This window comes from Bos mutus, chromosome 7, assembly GCF_027580195.1.
Source record: "Bos mutus isolate GX-2022 chromosome 7, NWIPB_WYAK_1.1, whole genome shotgun sequence".
Taxonomy (NCBI): Eukaryota; Metazoa; Chordata; class Mammalia; order Artiodactyla; family Bovidae; genus Bos; species Bos mutus.
This window is the reverse complement of record NC_091623.1, coordinates 32576905-32591096: the sequence shown is the minus strand read 5'-3', so window position 1 is coordinate 32591096 and position 14192 is coordinate 32576905. Positions and strand designations below refer to the sequence as shown.

Here is a 14192-nt window from a genome sequence, read left to right as displayed (position 1 = left end):
ATATGAAATATGATAAGCATGTATAATTTCCACAGGTGTGAGAATAACACAAAAGGAGGTTAAGAATTAGCAAAAAAGGAAGAAAAGTGTTTGGAAACAGCTTGAATTTTCTATTCTATAAAAAATAAATTTAAGTAGGTTTGGGAAATTATTTTCTTAAAGAAAATTTTAGTGGAGACATAAGGGTTAGAACTGAACTGAACTGAACTGAAGGGTTAGAGGCAATTATCTAACTTTGAATGGAAAAAATAACATTTATCAAAGAGAAGTTTTACTTGTTGTTATTGGACAAACACAAGAAAAAAGGAAGAATTAATTTCAAAAAAAAAGGAAAGACAAACACACAAAAAAGGAAGAATTAATTTTAGGGAAATAAATGCTTCTAAGGGCTAATTTCTTTATATGTTAACCTGAGAATAGAATAATGTCATAAACCATTTTCAAGTAAATCATATTCGCCACTCATTTTTGCTGTATTTTTGGCTTCCCTGGTGGCTCAGACAGTAAAGTGTCTGCCTGCTGTGCACAAGACCTGGGTCAGACCAACAACACAACATAACATATTTTAATATAGCTTTTAAATATTGTTAAAATGCAATAAATAATCAAAACTTTGCCACATAACATTTTGTCTTCATCCAAACACTTTTTAATTTCCTTTGGATGAGTGTTAATTTAATGCTGGTAAATAAAATAATCTTTTCTTGTCTTTGAGACTTTGTGACAGGAGTCATTTGTAAACACTTAAGAATTATAGAGAACTAATTACTAAATCCAGTAAAGCTGTTTTTCTCTATTGATCAATAGTTGGATACATTTTCTTAAGTTGTATTGTTTTCTTGTTTCTCTTTCATATCCTTTTCTCTAAAAAAAAAATATATATATATATATAGCTCTCAACACTTCCCATTTGCTTAATCACTAAATTTCTAATGTTTTAGAAATGGTATTTCAGGGAGCATTTTGCATCAAAGGACTTTAGTTGCACAGGCTGACTAACTAAAAACGTTAAATTAGGAAAATGATTAGAGCAGGACTCAAGATTGGACTTAATTTTTAATTACTGTTTTGTCTTTGTCTTGTGTTCTTAAAGCTTTTTTTTTTTTTGAATATGGAATTCTTGCCTAGAATGGAAAAGACAGAGGGCCAAAAATCTTAGAGTTTTTCAGTGAAATACAGGACGCTTTAATTTTGCTTGGTCTCTGGGTGTTCCTCCTTCTTTATATTGCTTCTTTCTTATGAAAATCACTTTGATTTTTCTTAGATTTAAATTTTACTATAATGCAATAAAGAGGGCAGGTGGTTTCTCAGGTTAAAATATATAGTAGTGTAATAAAGTGAATTATTTAAAATGATCTTTAAATTTAATATACAACAGTAAAAGAGCTAGAGCTAACTTTAGGGGTATTCAGTGCTGTAGAAGAACCTATCATTGTTTTTAACATCACTGTTTTTACTGTTTCCCAGATTACCTACCTTAATGTAGCCAGTTTTGTTGAAATTCACATGACCTCACTTCTGAAATAGAAGAAACTCACAGAGAAAAATAAGTAGGGAGGCATGTGTCAATGAGATAATAGCACAAACTCAATTCTGCTCACAGTTATAGTTTGCAGACATATACACATTTTAAAGTTCACGGTCTTGATAATATGAATTATCCTAGACGGTTGGTACCCTTATTTAATGCCCTGTGGAGATCCTAATTCTAATTCAAGAAGTGAAACTCAGGAATTTATGTTTTTAAAAATTACCCTGGTTATTTTAGAAGTCCATTTTGGGAAATACGTGTCCAGTTTAGAATTTCCTTATTTAGTAGTATCAACTGTGGACATAGAAATAAATGTTTCTTTTCATTTCAGGATTATTGCTTTATATTTTCCTTTAAAACAGGAGTTTCACAAGCATAAGGAAATACTACCTACTTTAATGTAGCCAGTTTTGTTGAAATTCACATGACCTAACTTCTGAAATAGAGGAAACTCACAGAGAAAAATAAGTAGGGAGGCATGTGTCAATGAGATGTTAGCACAAACTCAATTCTGCCCACAGTTATAGTTTGCAGACAGATACAAATTTTAAAGTTCGTGGTCTTGAACAAGAGACAGTAATGTTGCTACATTTACCAAAATATGATCTGCCAAGCCGAGTTTCTGATGGTATCAGGGATATGTTAAGCATGGATTCCTCTAGTTCAATGAGTTTGAGAAAAGATGAATGCTGAAGACGTGCCTTATTGTATCACTGTAAAAGTGAATGCATTGTGTGACTCTTTGGTTAGGGTATATGAAATGTATGGTTCTGAACTTATTGACCAAAGAACTCCATGGATATGCTTGTCCCTTTTACCCTGCTTCCACTATTCACTTTACATTTTCTCCTCCAGATTATTGGATTTAGAAACTTCATTATGGCCAGCACCTATAACAGCATATGATGCATAGTAGGTACCTCGAGAAATGTTTGTTATCAGACATATAAATGAATGACTGGACCCCTTCAGAAGAGGCATGTTAGGAGTCTGATGCCTTGTCCTTTCACAGAAGGCAGTAAGAGTAGGTTACGGCAGATAAAGGCAGTCTGGGATTCTCTGTTCACATTTTCTATTAGCTTGGCCTTATGGAACCCGAAATTACTCCATAAAGAATAATTTTCCCTTCTTTTGGCCACTGAGTTGGAAAGAATTATAAGTTATCAAAGATTATTTGCCATAAATGACTTTTATGGGTAAGATTTGGTATCTTAAAAATTTGCAACATGAAAAAGGAAGCTAAAATGAGAAGCATATTCAGAAATAGAAGCGAAATGCATTGATATTAAATTTTTGGCTTTCATCTTAAATTGCTTGCTAAAATATTGATTTCACTATCTACTGTACTTCTAAAGTGATACCAAAATGTCAGATGTTTTTGGATAGACTGTAATAGTGATTACCCTTAGTTATCTTCATGTGTGAAATAAAAGGAAATGTCTGGTAGGGCATTCAAGCGGACCATAGGCATAGTTGTGTCTAACCAGATGTAATATATGGGAGGTAATGATTAAGCAATGCTTTTTGTAGCTTCCTCAGAATGGTTGGTAAAAATTGTGGTGAGAAAAAAATGAGGAAATTCAATTTTCTTGGTCACTAGTTCTTAAAAATGCACAAATTAGCCAGTGTGTTTTACTGTATTTTTTCTTTTATTTTAGTGGTATTAGCACATTACATTGAATGAAAGTATCAGTAGTATAACAGGGATATTAAGGTCAGACAAAACAGTTTAAATTTTTGCTCGAGCACTGGATGATAGAGCTGTGTGATCCTGCACAGGTTTTTTTCAACTATAAATCATGATGGTAGTAGTAACTGCTACTTCATAGGAAATTACACACAGTGCTAAGGCAGTGCCTGGTATTGGTAAGTTCTCATCAAATAATAGTAATGAATAAAAATTCTGTTCATGCTAATTAACAGCTATTTTAATGTAAAAAACTGCCTTTCTTGGTTTGTTTTAGTTATTATCAATGGTAGTTACAATATGGACAACTAAAAATCTTTCAGTCTGATACATATGTTTTTGTAAGTGCCATTTGATATCAGCATATCCAAAAGTCTGGCGAAACTTGATTTGCCGTAGCTAAATTAATTGGGGCTACTCAGTATAACATACTAAAATATTGCCTTTTAAATAGCCAAGGTACCTCTTTCTAAATAGTTTTAAATTTTTCCTAATTTTGAATATGATATGTCCCTTTGGCAGCCAATCAGAAGATAGAAAAATTTAAAAAAAATGATATAAAAGGGGAAAAACTAGAATATATGGAATAAAAGGAAGTAAGTCTGCATGATAACACATCCTAGATAGCACACTATCAGTAGTTCAGCCTTTTAATGTATATACATATTCATATGTGTATTCACAAGTAGTTATGCAGAATTGCACTTTTACAGTACATAGTCATTAATACCATAGTCATTGGATCCATCCATAGTCATTGGATGGCTGGATGGTATCACTGACTCGATGGACATGAATTTGAGTAAGCTCCAGGAGTTGGTGATGGACAGGGAAGCCTGGTGTGCTGCAGTCCATGGGGTGGCAAAGAGTCAGACACTACTGAGCAACTGAACTGAACTGAGTCATTAATATATTCTCATACCTTCTTACTAACCTTTATACATATTCATATATCTTTTTATCACATTTTCACATATATATACCAATGCACATTCTAAGGAAACAATATTTTGAACTTATGGGTATCTATTCTTTAACTTAGAATATATGTGGGATATTGTAAATATTAAAAAGACAAAACGAAGAATATTTATGCTTTTATATTGTTTCATTTTATAGATAATCTATTTAACTGACCCTCCTTTGTTGTGATTTTTATTAATGCATTTTATTTTTCTGGTTAGAAAAGTTCTATTGGTCATGGCAGACAGTTTGAGTAAAACTAGACAGTAGAAAGAGGGGAAGAAAATTCATTATTATTCTTTCCTCAAGAGAGCAACTTTGGGATTGTCTTAATATTTTTATTGTGTATGTCTCTTATAGAGTTAGTATAATATTTTTCATAGTTTACAATGTATGAGCATTCTTGTTCTTGTACCATATTCAATTATATATATTAACCATTCTCACAGAGCTAAATAATTACATTTTAAAACTTTTCCATAATAAAGCATCTCATAACATTTTTATGTTTAAAAATTGTACTATACTTTGGTAGTTATACAGTTCTTAACATTTTGAAATTGACTTTTTTCATTCAGAATAATTCTGTAAAGACTCATCAGGGTTGAGTTTATTAATTACTCTTTCCTTTTTATTGCTAATTAATAAGTTTTTCATGGTATGGATTTACCATGTTTTGTTCAACCATTTATCTGCTAAAGGGCATTTGAGTTGATCTTAGTTTTTTGGCTATCCCAAGTTAAGTTATAAGCATTTGTATACGGATGAACATACTTTTCATTCTCTGGGATGGACACCTCGGAGTAAATCTGATGCGTCGTATGATAGTTCTCTGCTTAGTTTATTACTGTTTTCCAGAGTGACAGTACCATTGGCAATGTATGAATGATCCAGTTTATCTACGTCCTTGCCAACATTTCTTGCTGTCATTACTTTAAAAGTTTTTTTTTTTTTAGTATTTATTTTTATTTATTTGGCTGTGCTGGATCTTATTTGCTGCACATGAGATATTCAATCTTTGTTGTGACATGCGGTAATTTTTAGTTGCAGCATGTGAGCTCTTTAATTGGGGCATGTGGGATCTAGTTCCTGAAAAAAGATGGAAACCAGGCCCCCTGAATTGGGAGCATGGAGTCCTAGCCACTGGACCACTAGGGAATTCCCCCTCAGTATTTTTTATTTTACCCATTTTGATAGGTTGTAGTGAAATCTTGTTATGCTTGTAATCTGCATTTCCCTAATGGCTAATGATGTTGAGCATCTTTGCTTGTGCTCTTTTGCCATCTGTTTGTCCTTCATGTAATATCTTTTTTATTTTTTGCCCATGTTCTAACTAGATTGTTTTTTTTTTTTTGTAGAGTTTTGAAAGTTACTTATGTATTTCAAGTACTAGATCTTTGTCACATAGGTAGGTTGCAAATATTCTCATCTTGTCTGTAGCTTATCCTTTTCAACATCGTTAACAGAGATTTTCACAGAGCAAAAAATTTTAATTTGAGTGAAATTCAGTGTCTCTCTTTTTCCTTTTGTTGTCAAGCCTAAGAACTCGTTTCCTAGTCCTTGATCTCAAAGGTTTTCTATTTCTTTTCTTCAAAAAGTTTATCAGTTCAGTTCAGTTCAGTTGCTCAGTTGTGTCTGACTCTGCAACCCCATGGACTGCAGCACGCCAGGCTTCCCTGTACATCGCCAACTCTCGGAGTTCACTCAAACTCATGTCCATTGAGTTGGTGATGCCATCCAACCATCTCATCCTCTGTCATCCCCTTCTCCTCCTGCCTTCAATCTTTCCCAGCATCAGGGTCTTTTCTAAGGAGTCAGTTCTTTGCATCAGGTGGCCAAAGTACTGAAGCTTCATCAGTCCTTCCAATGAATATTCAGGACTTATTTCTTTTAGGATGGACTGGTTGGATCTCCTTGCAGTATAAGGGACTCTCAGGAGTCTTCTCCAACACCACAGTTCTGAAGCATCAATTCTTTGGCGCTCAGCTGTTTATATAGTCCAGCTCTCACATCCATCCGTGACTACTGTAAAAACCATAGCTTTGACTAGAGGGACCTTTGTCAGCAAAGTAATGTCTGTGGTTTTTAATATGCTGTCTAGGTTGGTCATAATTTTTCTTCTAAGGAGCAACTGTCTTAATTTCATGGCTGCAGTCACCAACTGCAGTGCTTTTGGAGCCCAAGAAAATAGTCTGTCTCTGTTTCCATTGCTTCCCCTTCTATTTGCCATGAAGTAATGGGACCAGATGTCATGATCTTATTTTTTTGAATGTTGAATTTTATTCCACCTTTTTCACTCTCCTCTTTCACTTTCATCAAAAGACTCTTTAGTTCCTCTTTGCTTTCTGCCATTAGGGTGGTATCATCTGCATATCTGATGTTATTGATACTTCTCCTGGCAGTCTTGATTCCAGCTTGAGCTTCATCCAGCCTGGCATTTCACATGATATACTCTGCGTATAAGTTAAATAAACAGGGTGGCAGTATACAGCCTTGACGTCCTCCTTTCCCAATTTGGAGCCAGTCTGTTTATAGTTTTCCATTTTCCATTTAAATCTGTGATACATCTTGAGTTGATATGACTCTTTATATTTGTATTATTTATTTGGCTCTTCTTTGTATTTGCAGTTAACATTCTGTTTACATTTTAAAAACAGAAATTTGTTGTTCATTGTTTAGTTGTTCAGACCTGTCTGATTCTTTGCAACCCCATAGACTGCAATGTTGACTGCACGCCAGGAGTCACTGTTTCAGAGAAATCCTGAAATCCCACTGGGAAGCTGTCATGCTTGTTCCTTGAGTAAACTCTCCTCCAGCTTCTTGGGAGGGGCTTTACAATTCATTTTTCTCTGTTGGTCCTGTTTTATAATTATCCCTGGCTATATTTGGATGCTTAAAAGTTGTATTAGCCTGTTTCTTGCCTATAAAAATTAGGGAACTGAGGGTCATTTTAATATTTATTCAGTCACAATCTCTCCTAGAAGAGGCTAATGGTTCATTTAATAGTGTAGATGGTTCAGAAACTAATTGATTCAGGTATTGTTATTGTTTAGTCCCTCAGTCGTGTCCAACTCTCTGTGACCCCATGGACTGCAGCACGCCAGGCTTTCCTGTCCTTCACCATCTCCCAGAGCTTTCTCAAACTCATGTCCATTGAGTCGGTGATGCCATCCAACCATCTTGTTCTCTGTCGTCCCCTTCTCCTCCTGCCTTCAATCTTTCCCAGCATCAGGGTCTTTTCCAGTGAGTCAGCTCTTGGATCAGGTGGCCAAAGTATTGGAGCTTCAGCTTCAGCATCAGGCCCTTCAATGATTATTCAGGATTGATTTCCTTCAGGATTGACTGGTTTGATCTCCTTGCAGTCCAGGTGACTCTCAAAAGTCTTCTCCAGCACCACGGTTCAAAAGCATCAATTCTTCAGCGCTCAGCCTTGTTTATGGTCCAACTCACATCCATATATGACTACTGGAAAAACCATAGTTTTGACTATACAGACCTTTGTCGGCAAAATAATGTCTCTGCTTTTTAATATGGTTTCTAGTTTTGTCATGGCTTTTCTTCCAAGGAGCAAGTGTCTTTTAATTTCATGGCTTCAGTCACCATCTGCAGTGATTTTGGAGCCCAAGAAAATCATTTCACATGATTCAGGTTTATGTGCCAATAATCACACTCTAAGTTTTGCATTGTGTCTTGTCTCTTTGGACTTAGTTAGGCTTATCAGAGTAAGGAAGAGTCAAACCCTTTGGCACTTTTCCCTGAGCCTTATTTTCCAATTAAAAGTATTTGCTTGAAGTTCAGGTCATTAAAACAAGTAGGTTTTAAAACAAATGGCATGGGATGTATTTTGCTTGGGGTCACCTTAATCCATTCAGTGCTATTAACAGCGAGTGGGGCCATGGTTTTATCTACTCCACAGTCTATTTTAATTGACCTGTATTGCTCAAAGGCCTTCTGAGTTCTGGAACGTGATAAAGTTCTTGCAGCAGGTATGGACAATGTTTATGACTGTTTATGGCAGACTGTCCAAAGAACACTGTCATAAATATTGTCCATACCTGTTGGCCATACCTGAAGCTGAAGCTCCAAATACTTTGGCCACCTGATGGGAAGAACTGATTCCTTAGAAAAGACCCTGATGCTGAGAAAGATTGAAGGCAGGAGGAGAAGGGGCGACAGAGGATGAGATGATTGGATGGCATCACCGATGCGATGGGCCTGAGTTTGAGTAAGCTTCAGCATTTGGTGATGGGCAGGGAGGCCTGGTGTGTTGCAGTCCATGGGGTCGTAAAGAGTCAGATACGACAGAGTGACTGAACTGAACTGATGGCAGACTGGGAAGATATAGGAAGCCTCTGGCAAGTCTTCATAGGGAGGACCCCTGGGTTTTTTTTAGTAAGGCTAAGCTTTTTTGCCTACATTATTCTTTTGAAAAGCAACCATTGGTTTGCTCCTCAGTGCTGGTATATTAGACATAAACAGGATTAGGATCACTGTGCAACCTGAACTCCTCATCATAAAGTATGTTACTACTGTGGTGGTGGTGGTTTAGTTGCTCAGACGTGTCTGACTCTGTGACCCTGTGGACTGTAGCCTACCAGGCCCCTGTGTCCAGGGGATTCTCCAGGCAAGAATACTGCGGTGGGTTGCCATTTCCTTCTCCAGGGGATCTTCCAGACCCAGGATTGAACTTGGGTTTCCACCGTTGCAGGCAGATTCTTTACTAGCTGAGCTACAAGGGAACAAATCATAAAATTAGACATGTGAAAGTTGGACATTTTGTTTTTAAATGAAATGGTAGATGAAAATAAATTTGAAAGGTGCAAGTAACTATAGGCATATATCTCATACTACTGGCCTACTTGTTTTTTATTGACTTGCACTTCCCTCTTTTCCAATGGAGAAAGGTTGTTATAGGCAGGAGTTAGCATGGTTTTACTACAAAACCCCAGATGTCCTCATTACAAGGATCTCACAGAGTTCCTGGTGACTGGCTAACAGAGCAGGAAAAGGTGTAGCCTGGCTTACAAAGGGTTTTTGCTGGCACCTACCAAAGGTGAACATTTTGTAGAGAAATCCCACTCAGGCATGTCCCTAAAAGCCAATCGTCTGTGGAAATTCTGTTTTGATAGGAGAGAAGGCCTGAGGTACAGATTTTCATTGATTCACACACAACAGTCTGGGCTTCCCTTGTGGCTCAGACAGTAAAGAATCTTCCTGCAGTGTGGGAGACCCAGGTTTAATCCCTGGGTCAGGAGGATCCCCTGGAGAAGAAAATGGCAACCCACTCCAGTATTTTTGCCTGGAAAATCCCATGGACAGAGGAGTCTGGTGGGCTACAGTCCATGGGGTCACAAAAGAGTTGGACATGACTGAGCAACTAACTCTTCCATGCACAACACTCTAATAGATAAGCTGGCCAGTCAGAAGCTTGAAAACAAAACAAAACAAAAATGAAAGTTGTTAACAAGGTAATTTTAATAGTATGCTATGAGTTAATACACATGTATAGTAGACTGCAGCCATGAAGTTAAAAGATGCTTGCTCCTTGGAAGGAAAGCTATGACAAACCTAGACAGCATATTATTAATAAAGATCAGAGACATTACTTTGATGGCAAAGGTATCTTTAGTCAAAGCTATTGTTTTTCCAGTAATCATGTACAGATGTGAGAGTTGGATCAAATAGAAGGCTGAGTGCCCAAGAATTGATGCTTTCGAACTGTGGGGTTGGAGGAGACTCTTGAGAGTCCCTTGGACAGCAGGGAGTTCAAACCAGTCAGTCCTAAAGGAAATCAATGCTGAATATTCATTGGAAGGACTGATGCTGAATCTGAAGCCTAGAATGTAAAGGTGTTTTTTTGCCACTTGTTAACTTGAGGGCATCCTTTGTAGAAGACACTCTCAATCAGGAAGAAAATATGGTCTGTCCAGTGAGTGTCAATCAGTGTTTTTCCCCAGTCACTGTGCTTTTTGTGGAATTGACCCATATTAAAAATGACCACATAGTATAGAAGGAAGCTAAACATGGGTTCAAAATGATTTTTCCCTCCTCATAGACTGGTCTAACTCCTGTATTGCAGATGCATTACCCAATTTACCAACTTCAGGATCTAGTCCTGAGAGCAGTGATTTGGTAACATTCCCTAGGGCAACCAATATACCCCAGGAGAGCCAGAGTATATCTATCCTGGTTGCAGTTTGTCCTCCTAAGACAAATACATATTCTAGACATGAATTTATTTTTACCACTTGTGATGCTTCTAGCAACACTCAATGTTGTTAGAACTTACTCAATTCATTATTATAGCTAACTTCTGAAGAAGTTGCATCACTTCTGATGAAGAAATTCATTTGCAGCAGAATTACAGTAACAGACTTCTGCTCATGAAATTCACTTGTGTGTCTTACTATGTACCCCAACACCCAGAAGTCTCTGACTTGGTAGAATAGTGTCTGTTTTCTTATAACTTGCAGAATAAAATTTCCTTCTCTACAGAACATGGTATATTCATTAAGTGAGGCAGAATGCATTCTGTGTTGCTGGGACCTCCATAGCCAGCATACATAGGGTACTGGACTAGGGAGTGGCAGTGGGTTGGAGCCTTTTAGTTCTGTACCTAAATATCCACTTACAGAATTTGTTTCCAGCCTTAGTCTTCATACTAAATAATCAACAGGTAGAGAAGATGACCACTGAATTTGCAGAAGTGATGGATCCTTGTTAAGAAGGGAAATTGGGTTGTTTTTAATCACTGGCAAGGCAGAGTGTATTTTGGACTGAGGGTTCCTGTTAATATACCCATACCCAGTCAGTTCAGTCGCTCTGTTGTGTCCTACTCTTTGCAACCCCATGGAGTGCAGCACGCCAGGCCTCCCTGCCCATCACCAACTCATGGGGCTTACTCAAACTCACGTCCATCGAGTTGGTGATGCCATCCAGCCATCTCATCCTCTGTTGTCCCCTTCTCCTCCCACCTTCAACCTTTCTCAGCATCAGGGTCTTTTCAAATGAGTCAGCTCTTTGCACCAGGTGGCCAAAGTATTGGAGTTTCAGCTTCAACATCAGTCCTTCCAATGAACACCCAGGACTGATCTCCTTTAGGATGGATTGGTTGGATCTCCTTGCAGTCCGAGGGACTCTCAAGAGTCTTCTCCAACACCACAGTTCAAAAGCATCAATTCTTCGGTCTCAGCTTTCTTTATAGTGCAACTCTCATATACCCAATAGTACTTGTTAAAAGAAAACCCGTGGAATGTGGCCGACTGTGCACAGAGCCCGCTTGCGGGCTGCCAGACCTTGCTGAGAATAATGTGTGGCCGGCTGGCCGCTGCAGCCCTGCTGAGGGACATGTGCCGCTATCCGCGGTGGTCTCCCCAAAGTGTCTGCTCGCTTAGGGGTCTGGCCCTCCACAGACAGGAGCGAGAGGATGGAGAAACAGCCCTGCATCTTGGACCAGGCATTGCTGCAGTTCCTGTTGTGTCCTCTCTCCAATAAGCCGCTCAATGAAGCATTAATGAATTGATGAATGAAGAGTTAGGAATAGCCTATGCAATTACTGATGGGGTTCCTAATATGATACCATAGGCAACTGGGATGACACATCAGAATAGAAGCAAGAAGAAGTGGAGCAGCATTAGATCATATTTAAAAGCAGCACACACAAGTCAATATGCTAAGTACCATCTACCTTTTAAAAGGTCAGAGTGGTGGGGAAGAAGGTTTCTGTCTCTCTGTGCACTGACTGACCTTGTTCCGTTTATCTTCAGCAGGATGTTTTACTTGGGCTGTGTGGAGGAAAGCTTGCCATGGGGCTGCGCTGGCACCAGCCTGTGCTTTTACAGTCAGCTGTAGCCGACTACCGTATCTGTTCATGTCTTCTTCCACCTTTGGACTTGGGTGGGTATTAACCTCTTCTGGCATAGATAAGGAAACCAGAGCCAAGACAGTATATCCTCATGATATGCCCAAGTGTCTGTCTCTGAAAGCCTGACCACATGGAAATATTGGAAACCCACTTACTGTGCTGGAAAGATGCTTTGCCTTGTGTCTCTCAGGGGTCTAGGACTGTGGGAAGCTTAAGCTGCAGAGGCTTCTTTAATGTACCTTGGTTCTGCCCTTTGGTTTTCTGAAGGTTCTCATTTATACTAGGGGTATCAGAAGAAACATGTCAAAAGAATGTCTTATTGGAAATTAACAGCCCCAGCCATCAACTTGTGACTTACCCCATTTGTAATGAAACGTTACCGATTGGAAATTTTATGTTTATTTTAGATTCAAAGTCTTTGGTAAAGTCAACTGATAAGGATGACTGAAATAGTTCTGAAGTAGCTATGTTGGAATAGTTGTAGAGAAATGCATTTGAACTAATGTGATTTAAAGCTATAAATAAAATGGAAATTTCATGGATGTGCCAAAATTCTGAGTTTGTTAAATCACTTTCACTTCTTTGGCATCAGATGCTTACATTAATTATAATAAAATAATAAATAATAAAATATACTGATACTTTTCATTAAAAAAAAAAAGGAGCCCTGTGGCAACCTAATCGAGACAGAACAGCTGAAGACTTATAAAGACTGTAAAATCCCTCATCAACTGAGAGACAGGCAGGTGGTAAGGAAACAGCCTGGATGATAGAAGTGATTACAGAAAGGAGAATTACCAAGCTTGTCAGCTGTCTGATTTATTAGAATAAGCCACATGGACTATATTGTCATGTGGCTTCTAGTTGGATTCAGCCACTGGGAGTTTGCATGTGGGGAAGGAGGGGTTCTCCTGCTTATTTTCCCGGTTGAAAGTTGCTATGTGTCTCTGCCTAAGGCCACATTGCTGCAATTTCAGTAACTGCCCAGTTGCACCCAGTGTTTCTTCCTTTAACTGCCTCTGTAAAAAAAAAAATTCACTCGTAAAGCATCCATACAAAAATCTTAAATTTGCTTGTTATCTCTTTTATCTGTGCCCTACTGCAACCTTAACTCATATATAAAAATATACACATATTCTAACTTGACTCTTAACAACAAATATTTTGATTTAAGCTCATCCTTGCAACTGGCTGTTGTTTTGAAGTGAGATTGTGCTAATGTTGTTGCCATTTAGTCGCTAAGTCACATTGGAATCTTTTGCAATCCCATGGACTGTAGCCTGCCAAGCTTCTCTGTCCATGGGATTTCCCAGGCAAGCATACTGGAGTGGGTTGCCATTTCCTTCTCCAGGGGATCTTCCCCGCCCAGGGACTGAACCCAGGTCTCCTGCACTGACAGGTGGATTCTTTACTGCTGAGCCACTTGGGAAGCCCAATTGTGCTAATACTTCATACAAAGTGAGAAACTTTTTATTTTCTTCCCTATATTGGAACAGTTTAAATACCATATACCGATTGATTGTTGTTGATGGAGCTTTGATATACATTCTCTAGAGAAACCATTGTGGATAGGTTGATTTTAGAAGTACACTTTTGATTCCTATTTTAATTTATTCCTGAATCATGTGAAAGTGAAAGTCACTCAGTTGTGTCCAACTCTTTGTGACCCCATGGACTATACAGTCCATGGAATTCTCTAGGCCAGAATACTGGAGTGAGTTCCCAACCCAGGGATCAAACCCAGGTCTCCCGCATTGCAGGCGGATTCTTTATCAGCTGAGCCACAATAGGTTCATTCAAATTTTATATCATTTGTCGTCAATATTTTTATTTTAAGAGATTTTAAATTTATTGGTATATGCTTATACATATACTTTTCTAATGCTAAAAAAATCTTTTATGCATTTATGGTCATTCCTGTTATATTCATGATATGCAATTCCAGTTTTCTTATCTTTTAATGGGTTAATGGCCTGTTAGGTCCAGAGTTTCTATTGTACTTTAGAGATGATCAGGAGATCAACTTTTAAATCTTATTATTAAGAAGTTTTTGTCTCTTTATCTTACAGTCAGGAGCTCTTATAGAAATGTTTTGAATTCACATCCCAAACTATTCAAGAAACATTAATTTTACTTTATGTCACCAT

General features: G+C 37.9%; 1 protein-coding gene across 1 annotated transcript in view; it reads left to right on the top strand.

Moving 5' to 3' along the window:
- SLCO4C1 (solute carrier organic anion transporter family member 4C1) overlaps positions 1-14192 on the top strand; it is an 87609-nt gene that overhangs the window by 10796 nt on the left and 62621 nt on the right. The gene's annotated exons all lie outside the window — the stretch shown is intronic.